Below are 10004 nucleotides of genomic sequence, written 5' to 3'. Positions count from 1 at the left end.
GGCTCTCTTGTGGACACACTGACTGTGCAGGGACAAGTTACACTCACAATTGCGATGCCTGATTGCTTTCCAGTTTGTGCAGGGTCTGCCCTGGCTCAGGTTCCTTCTGGCAGGATTGAAAAAGACTTCCCTCTGACTTCCAGCTCTCCTCCCCAGCTGCCTCCATAATTAGACCTCCTCTCTGGCTGACCTCCAGAACTAGACTTGCCCAGACTCTGACTCCTCTTCTCCTGACTTCCTCCGGGGCTGGGCTCCCATTCTAGCCTAGCCTAGGCTCGCCTACCTCCTCTTCTCCTCACTCTTCACTGCTCACTTCCTACTAGACTCCGTTCTCCACTTCACTGCCCTGATTGACTGACTCTTCACTCACCTATCCCCTCCCATGCCCTGCCTTTTATACTCTCCCCACTAACCAATCCTGAGCTAAGGGGAATCTATCTACCCAATCCCAGTCCTTGCTAGGGGTAATAGACAGGTGACAAAGCAGGCTAGGATGAATTCTGCACAGTCATGCAGTGAGAAGACACCAGACATTAACCCTTAACGACCTTTTATGGCCAATACATATAACATTAACATAACATAAACATTAATACACATATACACCCTACAAGAGTTAGCTATAAAAGTGCTGTGGGACCCCAACTCTGGGGTACTACACATTCAGCATCTCACTTCAGTGCGCTTACAAGTTGGAGAAACAGGTCCCAGACTTCTACCTAGCGGCACTTCCCACTAGGTTTGACTGGTGCATGGAGGCTGCAAAGTTGCTGTCACTTTTATTACCACACTGTCACTCTCTTGCTTCAGGGACAATGTTAGCACTACACAGGCATGTATTTCTCAATCCTACAACCAGTCAAAAAGTATAGTTTTATATAATTATCGTTTTATAATATAATTCTATTCAATTTATTAAAACTGCTAAAATAGAGTTGATGACTGGAGAACCATCAAGTCCAACCCAGAGACTGCATTCTCATGTCAAGCCCCTAATCTTTATGCTCATGGGAGGACCTTGAGTCTATAAGTACATCTGTATATTCCAGAAGGTTCAGTTGTAAGTTGTAGTCCATAACCAGAAGAAAGTACAGAGTTCTGAAGAGATGTGGAGAAGAAGAGCTGTAGTTGAAAAAATAAGAAAGTCAACAGAAAGAGAAAGCTAGTGACAGAAAGAATAAGGAAAAGAGACAGACACAGTTAATTCTCTAAAATCCAAGGAAAAAGATTCCAGATATGATGCATGTGTGTTTTATAGGAATACTGATAATAGGGGCGGTATCTCCAGTCACCAAACCTCTGGATTTTGAATGTAAAGGAGAATTGGACTCTATTTGGATGTAATAAATAGTTACTGAATAAACATAAGTTCTGTTGTTTCACCGTTACCCTCATATCCTGGAGCTCCTTCCCACTTGGAACATCTGCGCTAAAATACACTACACTGCCCTCCAGTGACAGAGACTACAACAGCAATCATTTTTATTTGTAGCATGACCCGGTGGGAGTCAGAGTACATTGCTGCCCCTCACTCTGGCATACTGCAAAATGGGGTCGCGAACTACAATAATTATTTCTTTTACTAGTTACATAGCTGGATTAGAGTCAGAGTACATAGTCACCATGAACCCAAGCTGATGCCAAGTCCAGATCATTGCACAGACAGTAACATGTTCGTCAGTGGTGGAACTTCTGGCTGGATGGACCTTTGAGTGGGCTGATGGGGAATCATTAGCAAAGGTATACATAGTTGCTGCTTTTTGTTTGGAAGTAGCACTGCTGTAACACACCCCTCCTTGATCCCATATGGCATTCCTTGCAATCGTATTCCATGGCTGCTTCTGAAAGAGTAAAAAGAGACTGCATTAATGGTGGGCCGGTTCGGGTGGGCATGGGCACCAGGTGGCCACCTCTATCATAACCCACCATTGTTGGCAACTAAGAGAAAAATTCTAAATTCACTATTTTGAAGAGAAAAACTCAAAATTCAGTATCTTGGTCAACGTATTGCTCAAGTTTATAGTCGCTTTACACTAACGGTTATAGTACGTATTACTTTCTATTTACTTATTCTCCCATATCACACCACAGGCGAATACGTCTGCCGGAGGCAGGAAAAAGTTTAGCAGCAAATACAAGTAACTAAAATCATAACCCACCCTCACTACAAAGATGAGACTTCAGATAATGATATTGCTCTACTACGTCTAAAACTCAATTCTCAAACAATGATTATCATTTGAACGAACCAAACACTGAACAAATTAACAAATTATTTGCATAGAAAGGTCGGCTGCACACGGGCATATTTGCATTGCGGAATCCGGAGCGGGCATCCGCTTCCTGATTCCACAGCAAATAACACCCATAACATCCTACTGAAAAATGCTTTTTCCTGCACACGAGTGGAAATCAATAGCGATTTTCCACTGGCGAAGGAAAAATCGCAGCATTTCTATTTTTGCATGGATTCTGCGCAGACGGCTTCCATTGAAGTCAATGGCAGCCATCTGATCCGCGGCCCTTCCGCAATGATATTGCGGAAAGGTCGAGGGAAAAGCAGGGGTTTAAAGAAAAAAATCTGTAGTGCGCATGTCCAACGGCTTGCTGTGCGGATAATCCACAGTTCAGAGAAGATACAGAAAAGGCAGGTACGGCTGGGCACAGGGTCGGATTATGCTGCGAGCTCCTGCATGCGGAATCCGACCCAGTCGTGTGCGGCCGGCCAAATTCGGAACATTTAAATGAACAGATAATCATGTGAAATCCTCCCTATTTCCCTCATTAGCTAAAGTAGACCCTGTATATGTTGTTCGCTCATGTGGGCGTGTGTTTATGCGAGGAATCTCTGGCTAGGAGGGTTTTAATTAGTGTGAAGATAAGCTATTGTCTTCTGCTGCGTGAGTAAACAAGTAAACAATGTGTTTATGTAAGCCAACAATCACCTCTCCCCACAAGTTGTTCAGGCTGAATGAATGCTATTTAACACCTTAGTGACGGCCCTATAGTGTTTTTACGTCCTGCTTTTGCAGGACATGTATGGAGGGAGATAGCAAAGCTATCTCTCTCTCCATACACTGCGGGCGTCAGCTGTTTATTACAGCTAACACCCGCGGGCAATAGCTGCAATCTGCCATTCGGCCGATCACGGCTATTAACCCTTTAAATGCAGCATTTAAATGTTCGGGGGTCCTGTACGCCCCCCACTCGCAGTGAGATCAGGGGAGCCGTGCAGGTGTCATGGCAGCCGGGGGCCTTCTGAAAGGCCTTAGCAGACTGCCTATCAAGCCATCCCTGTGGGGTGGCTTGATAGACTGCCTGTCAAAAAACAGTATGACTTAATGCTATAGCATTACCTCATACTGCAGGAGCAATCAAAGCATCACTGGTTGTAGTCCTCTAGGAGGACTAAAAATAAGTGTAAAAATAAGATCAATAAAGTTTTAGTAATTATTCAAAAAAAAGTAATAAATGTTCCAAAAAAAAAGCCTTTTGCCATCCGTCCGTAAAAGTCCGATCTATCAAAGTAACGTATTATTTACCCAGCACAGTGAACGTGGACCGGAAAAAAAAAGAACGCCCGAAATGCACTTTTTTGATCATCCTATCTCCGAGAAAAAAAAGGAATAAAAAGCGATAAAAAAGTCAATTGTATGCAGATATGGTATCATTAGAAACGACAGGACATACCGCACAAAATGAGCCCTCACATAACTATGTCGACAGAAAAATAAAAAAGTTATTGTGCGCAGAAAATGGACACAGAAAATAATTTTTAAAAATCAAATATCTTAAAAAAAAATACAAGTAGTACAGCAAAAAAAAACAATATAAGTTTGGTATTGTAGTAATCGTACTGAACCATAGAATAAAGTTATTGGGTCATTTTTGTTGCAGTTTGTGCGCCATAGAAACAGGACTCACCGAAAGATAGTGGAATGTCATTTTTTTTTCCATTTCTCTCCGCTTAGAATTTTTAAAAGTTTTTCAGTACATTGTTTGGTACATTAAATAGCACCATTGAAAAATACAACTTGTCCTGCAAAAAAACAAGCCCTCATACAGCGACGTCGATGAATAAATAAAGGAGCTACGATTTTTTAAAAGGAAGAAGGAAAAAACGAAAATGGAAAAAAGCTCCGTCACTATGGGGTTAAATGAAGCAAAAAGCAAACAAACTAAAAACCATTTTTATGCTGGCTGAAACTCAGCGATAAATCATAAATGAACGAATAGTGCACAATGACTTCGCATTTACATGTAACGATTATCACACAAATTTCTTCATTTGAATAAATTTTGAGCAATAATCGTTGCGTATAAATGAGGTTTTAGTCAGGCAGCTGTCTATATCAAATATATGGTGCCAATTTGTCCGCTGAAACAAATCTGACACTTGCAGGCAGAGAGACCATTGTAACTGGCTGGACTAGTCAGCAGCTTCAGACCCGAAAAAGGTCAGGAAGTACCTAGAGGACGTCATATACCACTACACATGTATTTGGGGATTTAGTGGTAGCATAAGAAGTAATAGTCCAAGTAATGAGGAAGGAGAAGTGTAACATAAGAAGTAATAGTCCAAGTAATGATGAATGAGGACTGTAGTATAAGAAGTAATAGTCCAAGTAATGATAAAGGAAGAGTGTAGTATAAGATGTAATAGTTTAAGTAATAATAAAGGTGAACTGTAGCATAAGAAGTAATAGTCCAAGTAATGATGAATGAGGACTGTAGTATAAGAAATATAGTCTAAGTAATGATGAATGAGGAGTGTAGTATAAGAAGTATAGTCCAAGTAATGATGAAGGAGGAGTGTAGTATAAGATGTAATAGTCAAAGTAATAATGAAGGAGGAGTGTAGCATAAGAAGTAATAGTCCAAGTAATGATGAATGAGGACTGTAGTATAAGAAGTATAGTCCAAGTAATGATGAATGAGGAGTGTAGCATAAGAAGTAATGGTCCAAGTAATGATGAAGGAGTGGTATAGCATAAGAAGTAATAGTCCAAGTAATAGTGAAGGAGGGGTATAGCATAAGAAGTAATAGTTCAAGTAATAGTGAAGAAGAGGTGTAGCATAAGAAGTAATAGTCCAAGTAATGATGGAGGATTGTAGCATAAGAAGTAATAGTCCAAGTAATGATGAAGAAGGGGTGTAGCATAAGTAGTAATAGTCCAAATAATGATGAAGGTGGACTGTAGCATAAGAAGTAATAGTCCAAATTATGATGGAGGGGTGTAGCATAAGAAGTAATAGTCCAAGTAATGATGAAGAAGGGGTATAGCATAAGAAGTAATAGTTCAAGTAATGATGAATGAGGACTGTACTATAAGAAGTATAGTCCAAGTAATGATGAATGAGGAGTGTAGCATAAGAAGTTATGGTCCAGGTAATGATGAAGGAGGAGAGTAATAATAAAGGTGAACTGTAGCATAAGAAGTAATAGTCCAAGTAATGATGAATGAGGACTGTAGTATAAGAAATATAGTCTAAGTAATGATGAATGAGGAGTGTAGTATAAGAAGTATAGTCCAAGTAATGATGAAGGAGGAGTGTAGTATAAGATGTAATAGTCAAAGTAATAATGAAGGAGGAGTGTAGCATAAGAAGTAATAGTCCAAGTAATGATGAATGAGGACTGTAGTATAAGAAGTATAGTCCAAGTAATGATGAATGAGGAGTGTAGCATAAGAAGTAATGGTCCAAGTAATGATGAAGGAGTGGTATAGCATAAGAAGTAATAGTCCAAGTAATAGTGAAGGAGGGGTATAGCATAAGAAGTAATAGTTCAAGTAATAGTGAAGAAGAGGTGTAGCATAAGAAGTAATAGTCCAAGTAATGATGGAGGATTGTAGCATAAGAAGTAATAGTCCAAGTAATGATGAAGAAGGGGTGTAGCATAAGTAGTAATAGTCCAAATAATGATGAAGGTGGACTGTAGCATAAGAAGTAATAGTCCAAATTATGATGGAGGGGTGTAGCATAAGAAGTAATAGTCCAAGTAATGATGAAGGAGGGGTATAGCATAAGAAGTAATAGTTCAAGTAATGATGAATGAGGACTGTACTATAAGAAGTATAGTCCAAGTAATGATGAATGAGGAGTGTAGCATAAGAAGTTATGGTCCAGGTAATGATGAAGGAGGAGAGTAGCATAAGAAGTAATAGTCCAAGTAATGATGAAGGAGGACTGTAGCATAAGAAGTAATAGTCCAAATAATGATGAAGGAGGGGGGTATTAGAAGAAGTAATAGTTCAAGTAATGATGAAGGAGGAGTGTAGCATAAGAAGTAATAGTCCAAGTAATGATGAATGAGGACTGTAGTATAAGAAGTATAGTCTAAGTAATGATGAATGAGGAGTGTAGTATAAGAAGTATAGTCCAAGTAATGATGAAGGAGGAGTGTAATATAAGATGTAATAGTTAAAGTAATAATGAAGGAGTGTAGCATAAGAAGTAATAGTCCAAGTAATGATGAATGAGGACTGTAGTATAAGAAGTATAGTCCAAGTAATGATGAATGAGGAGTGTAGCATAAGAAGTAATGGTCCAAGTAATGATGAAGGAGGGGTATAGCATAAGAAGTAATAGTCCAAGTAATAGTGAATTAGGGGTATATCATAAGAAGTAATAGTTCAAGTAATAGTGAAGAAGAGGTGTAGCATAAGAAGTAATAGTCCAAGTAATGCTGAAGGAGGATTGTAGCATAAGAAGTAATTGTCCAAGTAATAGTGAAGAAGAGGTGTAGCATAAGAAGTAATAGTCCAAGTAATGATGAAGGTGGACTGTAGCATAAGAAGTAATAGTCCAAGTTATGATGGAGGGGTGTAGTATAAGAAGTAATAGTCCAAGTAATGATGAAGGAGGGGTATAGCATAAGAAGTAATAGTTCAAGTAATGATGAATGAGGACTGTACTATAAGAAGTATAGTCCAAGTAATGATGAATGAGGAGTGTAGCATAAGAAGTTATGGTCGAGGTAATGATGAAGGAGAAGAGTAGCATAAGAAGTAATTGTCCAAGTTATGATGGAGCGGTGTAGTATAAGAAGTAATAGTCCAAGTAATGATGAAGGAGGAGTATAGCATAAGAAGTAATAGCTCAAGTAATGGTGAAGGAGAGGTGTAGTATAAGAAGTAATAGTCCAAGTAATGATAAAGGAGGACTGTAGCATAAGAAGTAATAGTCCAAGTAATGATGGAGGGGTGTAGTATAAGAAGTAATAGTCCAAGTAATGATAAAGGAAGAGTGTAGTATAAGATGTAATAGTCCAAGTAATGATAAAGGAGGACTGTAGCATAAGAAGTAATAGTCCAAGTAATGATGAAGGAGGGGTGTAGTATAAGAAGTAATAGTCCAAGTAATGATGAAGAGGGGGTGTAGGATAAGAAGTAATAGTCCAAGTAATCAGAGGCATAACTTGAAGCTCCTGGGCCCCAATGCAAACTCTGCAACAGGGCCCCCAACTATAATGCTTTATTTGTACTACTAGGCCTACTATATGGGGAAGAGAGGCCTCATGGGCCCCCTAAGGTTCCTGGGCCCGCAGCAACCGCATTCCCTATAGTTACACCCCTGCAAGTAATAGTGAAGGTGGGGTGTAGCAGAAGAAGTAATATTCCAAGCTGTGTGTGTTTGTGTATGTAGCAGAGCTCGCAATTGCCTTTCCAATTCATTCCAAAGCTGAGCAGTGAGGTTGAGGTTAGGACTCTGTGAAGGCCACTCTTGGGTTCCTCCACACAAACCCATTGAACCATGTCTTTGCGGACCTTCCCTTCAGCACAGTCATGCTGGAGCAGGAACAAGCTTTCCCTAATCTGTTTTCCTAAAAGGTAGAAACACACAATTGTCTAAAATACCTGTATGCTTTAGCATTAACATTACCCTTCACTAGCACAAACCCTGAAGAACATTCTCATACCATTACATCTCCTGCACTAAAAAACACATATAAGTAAGCTCTCCAGGCACCAGCAAAACCCAAATTCATCTATCAGACAGTCAGAGGTGATCCATCACTCCAGAGAACACATTTCCACTGCTCCAGAGTCCAATGGAGGCATGCTTTACACAACTGCTGCCAATGCTTGGCATTGTGCATGACGATCTTAGCCTTACGTGCATTCCGTGAGGGTCCAGACATAACGTTCTTGTACTGATATCACTTCATGCAGTCTGGATTTCAGTAGTAGGAGACGCAACTGTGGAAAGGCAATTTTTAATACTCACTTTCTTCAGCACTCAGCAGCTCCTCTTTGAGAGTTGAATGATCTACCGTTTTGTAGCAGAGTCATTAAAGCCCCCTGTCCACAGACGTGATTTCGCTGGCGGTAAATCATGGGTGAATCACACCGTCTGAAGCTTTCCATAGCATTGCTATGGAAAGCGCCGACCCTGTGTTCACGAGCGGAGAATCATTGTGTTTCTCCGCTCGCGGCCGGCAATTCGTAGCATGCTGTGAATTTCCGCAATTCTCCGTAGTCAGCCTATCTGTCAGATAAGCTAACCGGTGGAGATTTGTCTGCCGGCTCCTGCTCCCGGGCGACGGCTCACACGGCGGAGATTCGCCGTGGGACTTCGCAACGCCCGTGGACAGATGGCCTACAGCTCCATGGCTATTCCATTTCACAGCTGACTGTGAATATTTCACAAACTAACTTCTGCCGAAGATGGCATGCCATGAAAGTGCCATGTTTACAGTCACTGAGCTTTCCAGCACTTTAACGAGGAATGATTGGGTAAGTAGCCGCTAGACACCTGTGGCAGCACTAATGTCACAGGGTAACAAAGGATCATGCATGTGGAATCCAACATACCAGGACCCTTTTCCCTTCTGATTGCAGATGGCAGCTGGACTAATCAATAGACAGACTGTCAGTGACATTACAGTCAGATCTATCAAGGGCTCAAGGCTTCTCCACTAATGTTTGCATTTGAACATGAAAGTGGCTGCGCACGATTTCTTAAAAATGGGTAGAAAATGAAAGAAAAGATTGAAAGCAAAGAAAAATCAACTTAAAAATAGAAAAAAAACAACATAAAAATATACTCTCCATTTGTGGTATCAGATATCTTTCCATTTTTTGAACATGTCGTATTAGATTGTTATATACCTCCACAGACAATGTGTACTCAGGGGGATGTAGAAACAGAGGTGCCAGCTCTGGGTGCTCACTGTAACATAGAGTCCACTCAGGAGCAGAAGGACAATGAAGAGGAAGAGAAGGTGGAAGGTGAAGAGGTAGTTGACCCAACATGGTGTGAAGGCAGGGTGCGGCATCATACCAGCTCAAGAGGTGTAAGAAGAAGTGGACATTGCAGGGCAGCATACTTCCAAGACAGGGAGTAGGGTGTCCTAGAAAAACAAAAGTGCCATGACTCTATCACCCGCTACTACAGTGGTCATCTGTAAGATCTGCCGTAAGCAAACAAAGCAAACAATGTAAACTACCTCAACACAACGTGCATGAACAGCCACATGAACTCCCACCACCATCTGCCTTGGAGAACCTACCTTATGCTAGGCCCAACTGTTAGAAAGTTTTTAGTTTATAGTGACAAAACCCTTTTAAAATCAGTCATACATCAGTGTGCATTAAACTCCCCCTAGTGGTGGCAGAATTCTTTTTTTTAATTCAATATAAACTGCTTGAGGATTGTACAAAGAAACCTTCCTGACATTTATAACAAATATGTTGTATTGGAGCTGCTACTATGTTTTCGGCTATGCTATTATTTGATAGTGCCACATAAACTTCAAACCGCTCTCTTTTGCAAAATCCATGAGAAATATTGCAGTCGTGTTTAGTTTCATGGGTCGGTCATAATTCAATAAAGTCTGTTTTAATCCTTTTTTTCCATTGACTTATAAGTATGTCAGATTTATGTAAAGTGTTTTTTAATATTATTGTGCAGAATGCTATGTGGGATTCAAAGAGTATTGAAAGGAGTCCATCAAAGAGTATTAGAAACCTAAAAAAGTTTCCCGGCTTCACTTGATGCTT

Source organism: Eleutherodactylus coqui, chromosome 7 (assembly GCF_035609145.1).
Source record: "Eleutherodactylus coqui strain aEleCoq1 chromosome 7, aEleCoq1.hap1, whole genome shotgun sequence".
NCBI lineage: Eukaryota > Metazoa > Chordata > Amphibia > Anura > Eleutherodactylidae > Eleutherodactylus > Eleutherodactylus coqui.
The sequence above is the reverse complement of the archived record's forward strand: the minus strand, read 5'-3'. Positions refer to the sequence as shown.